Here is a 16,584-nt window from a genome sequence, read left to right on the forward strand (position 1 = left end):
ATGGCAGAGGTGGTGGTAGTCAAGGTGGTGGTGGTGGTGATGGTGGTCATGGTCATCATGGTGTTGGTCATGGTGGTGGCAGTGGTGATCATGGCAGTCATGGCAGTGGTGGTGGTGGTGGTGGCGGCAGTGATGATGACTGAGATGGTGATAGTCACAGCGGTGGTGGCTGTATGTTAAATGAATGAGAGGGAGACAAAGAACCTTCAGAAGTCTTACGTCTGCCACAAGACGTAGTAGCAAATATAAAGAGGTTCAAAAAAGTTAGTTAGATAAACTGGAAAGAAAAGGCATTCCAGAAGTGTATGATTGGAGTAATGAGGGACTGGCCAGTGTGGGGTCATCACCGTTCTGTTGTTGAGGGTATGAGCACTGAGCCTGGGGCCTGTTGCCAAGCCAAGTAGCTGAAGGCAAAGGAGGCTGGGCAGCATTGCCTACAGATCATTGCAGACTCTCCCAGGGGCAATGCGGAGATTGGAGCCACCTGAGATTCTCTTTGCAGGTGAGCACCTGTGGGGGACCCGTTCAGCCTGGCTGAGGCCATTCTGAGAAGTGTTCATGCGTGTGCACAGGCTGCCCCCTTGCATTATGGGGCAAGGGCAAAATATAAATAGAGACCATGTCCCATATATTTAAATGTTTAAAAGTTACAATTCAAGCAATAAATGGTTAAGGAAAATATGTTCTTTTTCTCTGAATAAACTATACCTTCAAACTAAGCTGGAAGGCCAGGTTCAAAGGTAAAAATTCTCAGATTCCTTGGAGTCCCACACTGGAATGTGGTGAAGTGGGGACAGCCAGCCCTGACCATGGCCCACTCCCCCTTCTCTTCCCAGTCAGCTCTTTCCCACACAGCAAAGGCCTCCCCTTCACACACGACTGTGCGTTCCAATCTGTCCGCATTCCTCAAAACTGCCACCTCTTGGTCACACTTAAGCCTTGGGAAGCACACACCCTAGCAATATGTCACACCTTAGGACAGTGGACTTGGGGAAGAGAGGCCCATACAGGCTAGCCCTGGTAGTGGGCATGAGGCTGTTCGGGCATGGCATTCTGGAGCTCTGGGTGGCCAGGGCATGGATGAGATTAGGGCTCAGTAAACTATACTCCTGGGCCAAATCTAGGCTCCCTGCATGGAGCCCAATGCAGGGCTTGAACTCACAACCCTGAGCTCAAGACCTGAGCTGAGATCAACAGTCGATTGTTTAACCACCTGAGCCATCCAAGTGCCCCCTCTGCCTCTTTTTTTAAAAAAATATTTATTTATTTATTTTAGGGGGAGAGAAGAGAGAGAAAGAGAGTGAGCACATGAAAGCAGGGGGCAGGACAGAGGGAGAGGGAGAGAATCTCAAGCAGACTCTCTGCTAAGTGCAGAGCCCTCAGCGGGGCTCAGTCTACGATCCTGAGATCATGACCTGAGCCAAAACCAAGAGTTGGAAGCTTAACCGACTGAGCCACCCAGGTGCCCCCCTCTGCCTGTTTTTGTAAATAAAATGTTATTTGAGTCCCAGCCATACTCATTATTTGCATATGATCTACGGCTGCTTTCTTGCTACAACGGCACAATCGAGTAGTTACAATAGAGATCTTATGGCCTGCAAAGCCTGAAGTATTTATTCTCTGTTCCTTTAAAGGAAAGGTTTGCTGACATTCGGTCTAGAAGGAGGAGTAGGCAGGCTCTCATGGGCTTGCCTTCTTGCCTCTAGACTTGGGAGATATAGCTGGAGGAGGGCCAAAGTGGAGTTCCCTAAAGTACGGGGCCCCAAACCTGAATCTGACTGTAAGGGAACATCAGACAAATCCAAATGGACAAACAAAGCCCTCTACTCTTCAGACTTCCCATGCCATGGAAGACAAAAAAGGGCTAAGGAGCTATTCCTAATTAAAGAGGAATAAAGAAACAAGACAACCAAAAGCAATGGGATGACTGAAAGATTGGATCTGGGACCAGGAAAAAATATGCTATGAAGTACAATATTGGAATAATTGGTGAAATTTTCATAGGTCTGTCAATTAGGTAATAACCTTATATTGATGTTAATTCCCACTTTGAGAATTATATTGTGATTATGCAAGTAGGTGTCTTGCTTTTAGGAAATTCACAAGAAAATATTTAAGAGTGAAGGGATATGACGGCTCTAACTTACTCTCAAATGGTAATAATAATAAATGTAGAGAGAAAATAAAAAGATATAGCACATACGGCAAAATGTTAGCAGTGAATCTGTGAAGTCTTTCTAGGAGGTTTTTTTTTTAAAGATTTTATTTATTTATTTATTTATTTATTTATTTATTTATTTTTCTGACAGAGAGAGAGCACAAGCAAGGGGGAGCTACAGAAGGAGAAGGAGAAGCAGGCTCCCCACCAAGCAGGGAGCCTGATGTGGGGCTCGATCCCAGTACCCTGGGAGCACGACCCTAGGCGAAGAACAGATGCTTGACCAACTGAGCCACCCAGGTGCCCCCATTAAAATTTTATTTATTTAAGAAATCTCTACTCCCAATGTGGGGCTCGAACTCATGACCTAGATCAAAAGTTGCATGCTTTTTTGACTGGGACATCCAGGCACCCCTCTGGGAGTTCTTTATATTCTTTTTGCAACTTTTCTCTAAGTTCAAAATTATTTCATAATAAAAAGTGAAAAAATGAAATGAGGGGAAAAGGCATTCCCTCTCTCATTTTCACTCACTGAACCCCTGTCCCCCACCATTATAGTCACAATAATTCAGCAAATTATAACAAATTACAAATTAAAAGGAAATGAGTATAGTTATGGAAAGGAGGAGAAAGAAGTCCTTTTGGCATCTGATGTAATTACCCATGTAAGGCTATCAGGGGTGTCCAAGGGCTTGTTCAGGCTCACAAGGTGACCGTGGGCCACGCTCAGCTGCTTGAGAAGGATAGAGGGCAAAAACCACACCAGTCAGCAGGGCAGCTCCGGGGGCTCTTTGCAGCGAGTATGTTTGCCACAGTTCACTCTGTAGGTGCAAGGAGGCAAGATGCACATCTGGTCTTTTTTTTTTTTTTTTTTTTTTTTTTTTTTTTTTTTTTTTTTTTTTTTTTTTTTTTTAAAGATTTTATTTATTTGACAGAGATAGAGACAGCCAGCGAGAGAGGGAACACAAGCAGGGGGAGTGGGAGAGGAAGAAGCAGGCTCATAGCAGAAGAGCCTGATGTGGGGCTCGATCCCATAACGCCGGGATCACGCCCTGAGCCGAAGGCAGACGCCCAACCGCTGTGCCACCCAGGCGCCCCACATCTGGTCTTTCTGAGCGCTGCTCTGATTTAAATGCCCATGCTTCGCAGGAGACAGTCTTACAGTTCTAGAGGCATAGCTTCCAAGATCTCTGCAAGAGATGTGTCCAGTTACAAGAGTTCCACACTCAGGAAACCCAAAACAGTGGTTTTTCCCATCAGGTAATTATCTTTCAGTCCAGATCATTTACCAATGATCTTTTTACTGTAAGCAAGGTTGCCTAGCAACACAGTTGACATATACTCTCAGGGAAATAAACCTAGGATTAAATTCTCATGCAGAAGCATTTTGTTAAACCTTTGCTAGTGTCTGCCCCCGTGACTTGTCGAGTACTACTTTTTTTTTTTTTTTAGAGTAGGCATCACATCCAGCATGGAGCCCAACACAGGGCTTGAACTCACAACCCTGAGAGCAAGACCTGAGCTGAGATCAAGAGTCAGACGCTCAATCGACTGAGTCACCCAGGCACCACTGTTGAAAACTTTTAACAAAGAAAAGGACAAGTTAGCATGTCTTTCGATCACCAGAATTTATATTACCCAGTGGAGTAAGGATGTCCCCTCCATACCCTATGCAACTGGAATGGTCTTTGGTCATCTGTCTTTATAGTGCCTACAATACCCTTTTTGTTCTGGGAATTCTAAGAATTTTTTAAAAAATTTTATTTATTCGACAGAGATAGAGACAGCCAGTGAGAGAGGGAACACAAGTAGGGGGAGTGGGAGAGGAAGAAGCAGGCTCATAGCGGAGGAGCCTGATGTGGGGCTCGATCCCATAACACCGGGATCACGCCCTGAGCCGAAGGCAGACGCTTAACCGCTGTGCCACCCAGGTGCCCCAAGAATTTTGCATCAAATGATGTTACATGATCACTTTTAACAGACCAAACGTACTACAGTGAAATTTAAACTTTTTAGAAAAGTAATCCCCCCCATATGCTGTGTACATCAAGGGTTTTATCCATCCTGAAAGTACATCTTTGGCCTTTAAAATAACCAATTACTGCTTTAAAAAGCTCCTGTTTGGCGCTTTAGAAAATGTTTGCATTCCCATCAACTTTCACTAGATGGCAGCAGAGGATACTGGTCAGGCTCCAGTGTTGTACTAAATCCACTGAAGCACGTAGCTTTTGTCAGACTCCTGGGTTGGCCTGGGGCTTCCCGTTTCCACACCTAGACAGCTTTCTTTAATCTTTTTTTTTTTTTTTTTTTAAGTAGGCTCCATGCCCAGGGGGGAGGCCAATGCAGGACTTGAACTCACGACCCTGAGATCTGAGCTGAGATCAAGAGTCAGACACTTAACTAAGTCACCCAGGTGCCCCATGAATGTTTGACTTTAGTAAATACTGCCAATTTTCCGAAATGGTTGCACCATGGTGGGGGTTGAGAGTGTTGGTTTATAGTGATAAATCAAGTGTGGTTTTGATCTGCATTTCCTTGATGACTAATGATGTTTTGAATGCCTTTTCATCCGCTTATTGGCCGTTCGGACATTGTCTTTTGTGAAGGTCAGTGCAAGTCTTCTGTCCCCACCTTCCTAAAATTAATCCAGATATTTTCTTGTTAATTTATAAGAGTCCTTGTCAAATATACGGGGTTTTTTTAATAGTAATTTTTATTGTGTTATGTTAGTCACCATACAGTATATCCTTATGTCAAATATACATTTTACAAACATTTCCTGCTAGTCTGTCACTTACTTTTTCACTTTTTTAAAAAAGATTTTATTTACTTATTTATTTATTTGAGAGAGAGAGAGAGAACCTTTTTTTTTTTTTAGTTTTTATTTATTTATTCGACAGAGATAGAGACAGCCAGCGAGAGAGGGAACACAAGCAGGGGGAGTGGGAGAAGAAGAAGCAGGCTCCTAGCGGAGGAGCCTGATGTGGGGCTCGATCCCCTAACACCGGGATCACGCCCTGAGCCGAAGGCAGACGCTTAACCGCTGTGCCACCCAGGCACCCCAAGAGAGAATCTTGAAGCAGACTCCATGCTGAGCCCAGAGCCTGACTCGGGGCTTGATCCCATGACCACAAGATTATGACCTGAGCTGAAACCAAGAGTCCGATGTTTAACCAACCAGCCACACAGGTGCCCCTTTTCACTTTCTTAATGGTGTCTTTTGATGAGTAGAAGTTTCATTAACTTAATTAATGTATAAGTTAAACTTATTTAATTTATACATTAAATTGAATTAATGTATTAATTTTCTATGGTAACTGCTATTTGTGTCCCATCAAGGAAATCTTTGCCTGCCCTTATCCATTAACATGGTCTCTTATGTTTTCTTTAATACTATTATTGTCTTACCTTTCACATGTTTCTCAAATTAAATTTTGTGTATGGTGTGAGGTAGGGGTGAAGGTTCATGCTTTCTTACATAAATAGTCAACTGACCCAGCCATATTTATTGAAAAGACAATCCATTCCCCATTAAATGATACTGGAGGCACTAGCTAGTACAATTAGGTAAGAAAAATTAGTAAAAATCATCTCGATTAGAAAGGAAGAACAAAATGGTCTTTATTCATGGATGGTATGATTGTATAGAAAATCTTCTGGCATGTATAAAAAGCTACTCAAACTAATAAACGAGTACGTTTTTGTAAGTTTTCCGGATACAAGATCAGCATACAAAAATCATTTATATTTCTATATATTAGTAATAAGCTATGAAAAATGTAAAAATAATACCATTTATAATTCCATTAAAAGTATGAAAACTTAGAGATGAATCTGACAAAATATTGCAAGGCCTGTACACTGAAAACTACAACCATTTCTGAGAAAAATTACAGAATACCTGAGTAAATGGAGATGTATACCGTATTCATAGATTGGAAGACTCAGTATTTTTAAGGTCTGATATAGATTGATCTATATGTCCTTTGCAATTCCAATCAAAATTCCAGTAGGCTTTTTTTGTTTTTGTTGTTGAGATTGACAAACTGATTCTAAAATTCATTTAGAAATTCAAAGGATATAGCCAAGAGAAAAGAGAACAAAGTGGGAAGATTTAAATTATCTGATTTCAAGACTTATTATACAGCTATGGTAATCAAGACCATGTGATATCAATGTCATGATAGATAAATCAATGAACAGAATAGATTCCATAAATCTGCATTTATGGGATCAACTGGTTTTCAGCTAAGTGGCAAAGGCAATTTAGTGGAGAAAGGATAATATTTTCAACAAATGGTTGAAAAAATTGGATATCTATATGCAAAAAATTAACTTCAACCCATCTCTTGCCCTATACATAAAAATTAATGTAGCATAGATCATGATCATAAGTTTAAAATTTAGAACTATGAAGCTTGTAGAGAAAAAATAGACAAAATCTTTGGGACCCTGGGTTAGGCAAAGATTTCTTAGATATGTCACCAAAAACACAAATAAAAATGTGTTAAACTTTATCAAATTTAAGAATGTCTGCTTTGAAGCATGCTTTCAAGAGAATGAAAGTACCAGCCACATATAAGAAAATATTCACAAATCATATATCTGAAAAGACATACCCAAATTATGTAAAGAACTTGCAACACTGATTAGTAAGAGAATGAGGAACCCACTTTTTAAAAATGGGCAAAGATTTGAATTGCCACGTGGATGGCAAATGAGCTTATGAAAGGATGTTCAATTTCATTTGTCATTTAGATAAATGAAGATTAAACCTACAAGGAGATATCACTACACATCTTTTAGAATGTCTAACGAGTTTTGGTGAGAATATGGAGAATCTAGAACTCTCACTCACTGTTGGTGGGAATGTAAAATGGAACCACCGCTTTGAAAAACAATTTGGCAGTTTTCTTAAAAAGTTAGACGTATACCCGTCATAATGACAGCCATTTCACTCGTAGGTCTTAATCCAAATAAAAGCATATATATCCATTTAAAAACTTGCACATCGATGTTGACAGTTTTGTTCATTGTAGCCAGAAACTGGAAGCAACCCAAAAGTCCAACAATATGTGACTAAAAAATGGCTCTATATCTGTATAAAGGAATGGACTATCGATTCACCCAGCAATATGGGTGAATCTAAAAATAATTAATCCTGATTTCTAACCCCCTTCAAAGCCCATAATATACGACTCCATTTATATATAATTCCATAAAATGCAAACTAATCTATAGTGACCAAAAGCAGATCTAGGGTTACATAAGGAGTAGTTATGATTGACTGTGACTGCCAGGAGGGATTACAAATAGGCAGGAGACTTTTGGGGGTGATGGTTATGTTCACTGTCTTTATTGGGGGTTGGGGATTGGGGAGGCCGGAAGGCTCAGGTGGCGGGCGCGGGAGCAGACGCCCGAGCTAACGCGGGAGCAGCACAACAGGTAGCTCGCCAGGGGTACCAACCGCCACGCCACCTCTACCTCCCAGCCTGCCCCGCGTTTTCGGGCGCAGGCGCAGAGAGGTGGGCTGGGGAGGGGCCGAGCACTAAGATTCGGTGGGAGTGACTCGGCCCCTAGCCCCGCCCCGGCCGCGGCCACACCCCCTCGCCCCGCCTTCTGGCTCGGGACGCCCTGGGGAGGTGCTGCTGTCCATCTCCGAGCTGCCTCCCGCCGGCAGGTGAGTGAGGTGCTGCGGTTGCGCGCGCCCGACTTTATTTGCGCCCGCTGGTCTGCCGGAAGGGAAGGAGGGAAGTTGCGGGTGCCGAGTGGGATGATCTTCCCCCGCCCGTCCCTCTGCTCACTTAGGACGGAGTCCCTGAGTCCTGTCGGGAGTGGGACAACTACCCAGGAGATGCTCAGGGGCGCTAGTGCAAAACAGATTCTGCACCTGAGTGGTTCACTTCGGTTTCAATACAGTTCTTCCTTCCCGAGTGTATGAAAGATAACTTATTTAAAAAAATAAAAACAAAGTCCCCAGCCCTATCTAGAAGTGAAAGGGTTCTTAGGGGCAGCTCCATTAAATAGCCGCCAGAAAGGTATGCGTTCGTAGTTTTTCGTGATGCAAAACAAAATATATTCTTATAAAAATATTGTCCTGCTACTCAATTTCATTTGTGAAGATCCCCTTAAAATGTAATAGGTGCGTGCCAATATAGTATGTGCGTGCCAATGTAGTCTGCTTGAAGAAAGTGAGGCACAGAGAAGCAAAGCTGCCTCCCAAAGATTTCACACCTGTAACCTGGCAGCGTCAGGATCCGAATCTCATTATTCTGGCTTCAGAGTTTGTGCTCTTCTTGACTATTTGATATTGCCTCCTGGCCACTTTCTTGTCAAATTGTGGGTGGATATTTACTTCAGTTGCTTTTATTTTTCCTTTTTCTTTAAAGAATACAATGGATGGATCCTGGATACTAATTTGCCTCACTAATAAATGAGGCAGAAGTTACCCAGGGTGAGCTGATGTGCTCCATTCATACCTGAACTTAAACATATCAGTTAGGAGATTGTTATTTTACTCAAATCAAGTTATGAAAACTTATTTATGACTCAAAATACTCCATTTCATTTTTATCTTAAAGTAGCTGCATTTGTCTGTGAGAATTCCTGCAATTTTATGGTAATTTTGGCCCATTATTTAGAGTTACAGTGGCTCCCCTTAGAGAGGAGAGCCATCCTCACTTGTGGCGGGCCCCACAGTCCTCTCCCGGGCTGCACAGTGGCTGCTAGTCAGCGGAATAGACTCATAAGCAGCCATGACTCATAAGTGCTTGGCAGGCTGCTAATTTTTGTTTTCCCACTATAGCAATTCTTAAACACTTAGGAACAATAATAAAAACTCTCAGTAGATGGCAAACAAAAGCACAGATTTCCCTTACAAAATAGCGGTACAGCTTTCTTCTACGTAGACAAAACATGTTAAGTAGGCTTTAGAGGTTCTGGTTATGTTTAATTTCAGTGGTATCTGTTTCTCATAAATAGATGTACCGTATTGCAGATGAGTTTTCTCTTTCCTTCCTGTCTCGTTGTTTTCTGGCTTTAATAGTTGCCATCACATGTTTTCAGTCTGTCCCCAGCCCAGAACCAGATCTTCTTCACGATACTTGGCTGCCCTTGTTCTGTGATCACATTTGGGAATCTTGCATCCAACTTGGCTCGCCTTCTCTGTTCTTCACCTCTCCAGACCCATAGCCTTCTGTGAAGTCAGGACACCTAGCCCCACTTGGCGGCTGTCTTTTTCAGCTTCTTTTATATTAATTAATTAATTGTATTTAAATTCAAGTCAGTTAACCTACAGTGTATTATATACATATATATACTATATATAGTTTTAGGGATTTTTCAGCTTCTTTTTAAGAGAAAGAGCCTCAAGACTCTGAGTTTGGCTTGGGACTCTAGTCTTGCAGAAAGCAAGAGTCCTTTATCCCATAGGAATTGAGTTCCTGGTTGCCAGTGCTGGGACCCGTCCCTAGGCCCCAGTAAGCCTGAGACTGCCCTCTTGCCACCATTGTGTATATCGCTGTACCTTGTCCACTAAGATGATTTTCCTATTCTTGAGCCTAACTGTGGCTTACTGGTGTTCTTGTTTTATTTTTACCACTCAATGTAAGCTCTCAGAGGAGAACTGTCAGTTTTGTGCATCACTATCTTTAGCATTCAGAATGGAACCTGACACATGGTAGGTATCCAATAAATATTCATTGGATAAATAAATGAACAGAATGCTTTGTTTTGAAAAAGTCTGTCTAAGTGTAAACTTAGGAATCATCCAGAAGTGGAATTTGACATGTTCTTCTGGATATGCATTCTAAAAAGCAAAATATGTCAGTATTCCAATATTCACCTCTAATTGTCTTTTTTTAAAAATCACATACAAACTTTCTGCTCTTATCTTTGTTTCATATCTCATAGATTTGCTTTATAATTTCATAAAACTGTCTGAAAAGAATAATCAGATTATTTTCATTAGCAATATATTTCTGTAGAATGGAGAATTCTGTTTAGAGCTTCTAATTTTATCAGGTTTGTATTGTACTAGTTATCAATTTCTGGGTAACAAATTACCCCACAACTAAGTGAGTTAAAACAACAGTCATTTTGTTGTTTCCTCATAGTTTAATGGGATGGGAATTCAGACAGAACACAGTGAGGAGGAATCATTTATGCTCCACAATGTCTGAGATCTCAACTGGGGGCTGGCTGGACATGTCTCTCTATTCATGCAGCCTCAGAATGTCCCTATATGTGTCTCCAGTATGGTGGCCTTAGGGTAGTTGTAATTCTCACATAGTGACTAAGGGCTCCGTGACAGATTGAAGACACAAGAAATGGAAGCTGCTTGTTTCTTAAGGTCTGGGCCTGAAACTGACATGACGTCATTCTTGTAGTATTCTGCTGGTCAATGCAGTTATAGAACCTGCCCAAATTTGAGGGGCAGTGACACTTCTAATGGGAACAGTGTCAATTAATGGCCACCTTTAATCCAGCACATTAGCTTTTAGAAAAATATCTTTGTTATAAGGCATCTCATAACCTGCCACACGCTGGACATTTCTTTTATAGATAACATCCCCAACAAAAGCAGTTCCATTTTAGCTCAAACACACTCAATGGGGTGAAAGAAAGCCTTTGTTTTGATGTTAGGGCAGCCTCTAATCTTAATTTTGAGATAAAGTGAATCATAAAAATGGACAGTTGATTTGATCACCAAGAGTCCTCATTTTATAGCTAATCTTTTTCAAGTTTGTAATACATAACTCCAGTTAAAGCAATAGTTATGGTGATCCCCAGGGAAATTAGGAATCTCTGGGATGCTCAAAATCTGAGCCATGCATGATGTCAGTGTGTTGAATATAAATCCTCCAAATTGCATTTGAAGTAAACTGGATAAATAAGAGACAACAGCTGTAAAAGAGAGAGAGAGAGAACAGCTGTAATCTTAAAGAGAGGAGATACGGCCTTGACTTTAGAAAAAGGCAGCTATAGGGGCCTGGGTGGCTCAGTCGGCTGAACATCTGACTCTTGATTTGGGCCACTCCCCCCTTTTCACGTGTACACTCTCATTCTCGCTCTCTCCCTCTCTCTCAGAAAAAAAAAAGGCAGTGATGGATGCTGGATGCTGTTGAGGCTGAATGGGCAGGACTTCTGCACCTGATGTGGGAAAAGAGGGAAGGGGCAAGGTGGTCCCTCCACACTTTTAGTCTTGGTGGCTGGAGATGGAGACTCCTCTCCCTGAGGCAGGGAGTAGGGAGGATGAGCGTTTGTTACTGGATCAAGATGATTATGAAATCCAAGATATCCCACCTGGACTGGAAACATGAATGCATAGTTCATGAGGTAGAACACGAGAATTGTCGGGCCTCTACTTGGGGACTAGCTGACTTGGGACATTACATTCCTTGGGTGTGTTCATAGACTGGAGATCAGGTAGCACTTGGTTTGTTGTTTTGCTAGGAGTTTAGATATTCTTTTACAGGGAGTGTAAATCTACTGAAGAATGTTTAATGAGGAAGTGGCATAATAAATTATGAATTTTAGGAAGATCATGCTAGTTGGCATTGTAGAGAATTTTTTAGAAGATTTTATTTATTTGAAAGAGAGAGGGCATGAGTGGTGGGAGGGCCAGAGGGAGAGGGAGAAGCAGACTGCGGTTGAGCAGGGAACCTGACAGACTCGGGGCTTGGTCATGGAATTCCGGGATCATGACCAGAGCTGAAGGCAGACAATTAACTGACTGAGTCACCCAGGCACTCTGGCATTGTAGAGAATTAATTAGGAATGGGTAAGTCCAGTTATTAAAGTCTATTTCATTAATCCAGGGGTGTGAACTAAGCCTGGGTCATTAGTAATGAAATAAGGGGAAAGGTCTGAGAGTCAAACTCTAAAGGGTTTGGTAATAGAGTAGATGAAGGTGGCAGAAAGAGGAATTGAGAAGTCTAGAATGAGTCGAGCTTAAAGACTATGAAATAAATGGTGATGTGCTAAGATAACAAATAGGAGAAGGGATGCCTGGGTGGCTCAGTTGGTTAAGTGTCTGCCTTTGGCTCAGGTCATGATCCCAGGGTCCTGGGATCGAGTCCCGCGTCGGGCTCCTTGCTCAGCAGGGAGCCTGTTTCTCCCTCTGCTTGCCGCCTACCCCTGCTTGTGCTTTCTCTCACTCTCTGACAAATAAATACATAAAGTATTTTTTAAAAATAGGAGGAACAGGTTTGGAAAGAAGAATGGGGTTTGATTATTTATGCCATCAAGTTATAATTTTTATTTAGTGAAATGCATGGATCTCAAGTATACTGTTCTTTTATATGACTCTGCCACAGTTGATCTCTGTGCCAATGGACACCTGGGCTGTTTTCAATGTTGCCACTAATGTAAGTAAAACTCCTATGAACATTCTTGTACAAGGCTTTTTGTGGATGTACATTTTTATTTCCCTTGGATAAATACCTAGGACTAGGATGGCTGAGTTTAAATCAACAACCTGCCTAAGAGTTCTCCAAAGTGTGCCATTGTACACTCTACCAGCAAAATATCAGAGTTCCAGTTGCTTCTTATCTTCACCAATGCTTGGTGATGTCAGTCTTTTTGCACGTCATCCCTGCACAAGGGCCATGCTAGTCTCTGTATTGTTCCAATTTTAGTATATATGCTGCTGAGGGGAGTACGTCAGTCTTTTTCATATGAACTATCCTAGTGGGTGGGTAGAGGTATCTTCTTGTGGTTAATTTGCATTCTGCTGATGAATGTTCATGTGCTCACTGGCCATTCAGATGTTTTTTGTTAATTGTTACTCAAGCCCTTTAAAAAAAGTGGATTGTCTGCTTATTATTAAGTTGTAGAAGCTCTTTATGTATTCTAGATATAAGTCTTTGTCAGATCATACAGGTACTGAGAATATTAACCCCAAACTATAGCTTGCCAATTAATACTCCTTTTTTTTTTAGGATGACTATTTTTTTTTATTACTTTCAGAGGTAGAATTTGGTGATTCATCAGTTGCATATAACACCCAGCGCTCATTACATCAAGTGCCCTCCTTAATGCCCATCACCCAATTATCCCTTCCCCCACCTCTTTTTTTTAAAAAAAGATTTTATTAATATTTTTAGACAGAGCGTGGGTGGGGAAGGGGCAGAGAGACTCCCTGCTAAGCGTGGAGTCTGACGTGGGGCTCCATCTCATGACCCTGAGATCATGACCCGAGCCAAAATCAAGAGTTAGATACTTAACCAACTGAACTACCCAGGCACCCCACCAATTAATATTCTTTTTTTTTTTAAGATTTTATTTATTTATTTGACAGAGATAGAGACAGCCAGCGAGAGAGGGAACAGAGCAGGGGAGAGGGAGAGGAAGAAGCAGGCTCCCAGCCGAGGAGCCCGATGTGGGACTCGATCCCGCAACGCTGGGAACACGCCCTGAGCCGAAGGCAGACGCTTAACGACTGCGCTACCCAAGCGCCTCCCCACCAATTAATATTCTTAATGGAGTATTAAATCCTGTATCTTGGGAAAGTGTTTGCAAGTGGATAAACTCTCCCTTCTTCAACTTATGTTCCAGTCCTCTTGATCAAACACTCTAGAAACCAATCTTACCAGTGCTCTCCTGGCTTTTACTGGCACATGCTAGCTTCTTTGGGCTATAGTCCGTTTCCTTCTTTATCAGGCCAATGGGTTATACTGTGACTCAATCCTAATTTTAAGATTAAATCACCATTTGGAGATTAAAATCCTGGTGGCCGGGAAGGGCAGGTCCTGAGGATACACATCCCCGCAGAGATGGCGGTGGGTGGGTGAACATTGTCTTGTGGGGGAGGGGAGCAGCCTCTGCACCATTTCCAAGCCAGGGGGAATGAGAGATTAGCTCTTAATGGGAAGGAGTGGGCTACTTCTGTAGGCTCAGAGGGCTCAGGAGAATCTGGGTATTCAAGATTTTCAGGGACATCCATCCAGATACTTCATTCCATTTTTTCCCACTGGGCCCTGACCTTGGTGCAGCAGACCTGCCTTCATTGGGAATTTATCCTTCTGTGGAGTTTGGCTCTTCTGACCATTCAGTCTTGGGCCTGGTTCCTAGCTTCTCTGCCTTTCCACAGGAGAGAGGACAGCCTGTTTGCTTACTCCCAAGGAGACTGTGGTGGTTTTGAGATATGTTCATAAATTCTTCGATACTCCTCCCTGGAGAAGGTGGAGCCAAGCTGAATTGCCAGTTTGTCAGTTTTTCTTTTAAGTAAAAATGACATTTTATCAAAAGAGTGGCTAGGTTTGCTTATAACTCAGATTATCACTCAAGTGCTTTTCCTCAAGACAACCATTGGACTTCAGTATGTAACAGAAGTTCTTCTGCGTACTTCACATGCCATCTCCTATCACATACTAAATCAAAATGTCCAGAAGATGTATCTTCAAGGGCAAGACTTAGTAAAGTTAATAATATTTACTGCTTCGTCAAGAACATTCTTTTTTCTGGGGCCCCTGGGTGGCTTAGCCTGTTGAGCCGTCTGCCTTCAAAAGCTCAGGTCATGATCCCAGGGTCCTGGGATGGAGTCCCACATTGGGCTCCTTGCTCAGTGGGGAGTCTGCTTTTCTCTCTCTGCCTGCCCCTCCCCCCCCGCTTGTTTTCTCTCTCTCTCAAATAAATAAATAAAATCTTTCCAAAAAAAGGACATTTTCTTTCTTCTTCTTTCTTTCTCCCTTCCTTCCTTCCTTCCTTCCTTCCTTCCTTCCTTCCTTCCTTCCTTTCTTTTTCTTTCTTTCTTTCTTTCTTTCTTTCTTTCTTTCTTTCTTTCTTTCTTTCTTTCTTTCTTTCTTTCTTTTTCTTTCTTCTTTTCATCAAAAACATCCTTGATGAGTAAAACTGGCTTCCCTCCACTGTGAGGGCATGGCTATGAAGAACATAGTGACTGACAGTTTGGTGCCACGGCCTTGATTTGTGCTAAGGCCTCAGCTCCCCTCTGTCACATCTGTTCCCCTGCACCTGGGAAGCAGATAACCGCTAGCCTAACTCCTCACATGCTGGATAGTTTGCCTGCTTTTGAACTTCATAGAAACGAAACTGCAAAGCATGTACTTTCTGTGCCCTGCTTCTCTCACTCGACATGATGTTGGTGAGACTCATGTGTGTGTTGTTGCAGCTTGCCCGTTCTGATTGCTATTTGTATTTTCTTTGTGTAAATATTTATCCCTTCCATGACAGATGGTAGTTACATTTGTGGTGAGCACTGCGTCATGTTTACAGAAGGTGACTCACTATGTCGTACACCTGAAACTAATGCAACACTGTGTGTCAACTAGACTCACATAAAAAAATTTAAAGATGCCTGCATGTTTCTGTTGGTATTTACCCTGGAGTAGAATGGCTAGGTTGTAAAATGTGTGTGTAATCAGCTTTAGCAACTATTGCCAGTTGGTTTTCTAGGATGTTATGTTTCTGAAATAATAAAATTAGATCGGAGAAACAACTTTAATGCATATGTAACAGAATAAGAGCTATGAAAATGTGTCCTAGGTTGGGGAGGCAGTGTGGGGCTCTATTGTTCAGAGCCTGAAAGGCATGTGAAGGTAAGGTGGGCCGCCTAGTACAATGATGATGGGGCGAGGTTGAATCCTGGGTCCACTGCTTCCATTCTCTGTTACCTTGGCTGAGTGACTTAACCTTCTTCAACCTTAGTTTTCTCATCTGTAAAATGGGGATAGTACTCACCTTATAAGGGTTGTTTTGAAGATCAAATGAATCATGTAGGGAAACTGCTTAGAGGAGGGCCTGGTACCCAAGACACTCCCAAAATTTTCTATTCTTTTTTTTTTTCTTTCGAAGGATTTATTTGGAGGTATTAGGAGACTGATAAATATTTGATAAACAAACTGTTTATCATTTAAAGTGTTTAATAAAATAAACGTAAGTCTGAGACTGAACCTTTAGAGGTACAATCTCCTAATTTTATGCTGGTGGGTATGTTTTATGCCAAGCACAGAAAGGGAGTGGGTGCATTTTAGGCTTCTTTCTCAAGAGGCCATTTTGCAGAATACACAGACTTGCCCCTGCATTTACAGCGCTTTGAAGAGTAGAAACAACTCACTGCCCTCACATGGCAACAGCATCTGTCACAGAGGGTGAAGCCCTACAGGTAAAGAGTGGAGACCCAAGATGCAAAAAATTGGTCTTTGTCTCAGCTGTAAAGATGTGGCCATTGCCTTCATAATCAAAGAAAGGCAAAGCAAAAGGGTCTGAAGCCTCAAAGTCTTAGGACCTAACAGCGTGAGCACTGATGGCAGGTCCAAGGGTAAGGAACAGCATCAGGATCTTTACATTGTACTCACAGATCTCATAAGAATATTAACAAATGGACTTGATGGGAACAAAATGAGATGAGCTGGGGATGCAGGTGTTTTGTCTGGAGGTACGGGAAGAGTGAGCAGAGTGGGGGGCAT

General features: G+C 42.1%; 1 non-coding gene and 1 pseudogene across 1 annotated transcript; one reads left to right on the forward strand and one right to left on the reverse strand.

The window, feature by feature from the left end:
- LOC100474993 overlaps positions 1-16,584 on the forward strand; it is a 35,051-nt pseudogene continuing 18,467 nt past the window's right edge.
- On the reverse strand, positions 12,715-12,819 carry LOC117795377. The gene has a single exon (XR_004619344.1). It is a non-coding gene; the product is annotated as a U6 spliceosomal RNA (small nuclear RNA).

The sequence above is a fragment of the Ailuropoda melanoleuca genome, chromosome 12 (genome assembly GCF_002007445.2).
Source record: "Ailuropoda melanoleuca isolate Jingjing chromosome 12, ASM200744v2, whole genome shotgun sequence".
Lineage (NCBI taxonomy): Eukaryota > Metazoa > Chordata > Mammalia > Carnivora > Ursidae > Ailuropoda > Ailuropoda melanoleuca.